Below are 607 nucleotides of genomic sequence, written 5' to 3'. Positions count from 1 at the left end.
TGTGTGTGTGTGTGTGTGTGTGTGTGAGTGAGTGAGTGAGTGTGAATTGCAAAGTTGGATGGTTATTTATATATGCACTGTAAAAAAAAATCATTCTACCATAAAAATACAGTAGCATTATTTGAAGTTTTACAGCTTGAACTTAATTTTACAGTAAAAAAACATATGTATAATATACTGATAACCATCTTAAAAACACGTGATAAAGAGAAATCAAGCCAAGTTAAATACTAATATATAGAAGGCACACAATACAAAACATTAAATAAAAATGCACTGTAGTTTTCACTGTAATTTTTTATATTTTTTGCAATGCGAGAAGTATTAATATTAAAGTTGTACTGTTTTTACTTTTTTTTTCCATATGTGAAAAGGTCAAAAAAAGACTAATATGGACTCGTTTCAGTCTAAAAACAAATGATTTGGTTAAAATAAAAAATTTAAATTAATTAATTAATTATAATAGTAATATTAACTCAACAATCAGTCTTTGTGCATTATGACAACTTGTCAACAAAGAAAATACATTAAGTTAGAAGAACTTAATATGTTGCAGAAAAACTTTTTTTTTTTATTGATTACTCAAAATATATATTTTTTTTAACAT

The sequence above is a fragment of the Sinocyclocheilus grahami genome, unplaced genomic scaffold, assembly GCF_001515645.1.
Source record: "Sinocyclocheilus grahami isolate Dianchi unplaced genomic scaffold, SAMN03320097.WGS_v1.1 scaffold1085.1, whole genome shotgun sequence".
Classification (NCBI taxonomy): domain Eukaryota; kingdom Metazoa; phylum Chordata; class Actinopteri; order Cypriniformes; family Cyprinidae; genus Sinocyclocheilus; species Sinocyclocheilus grahami.
The sequence above is the reverse complement of the archived record's forward strand: the minus strand, read 5'-3'. Positions refer to the sequence as shown.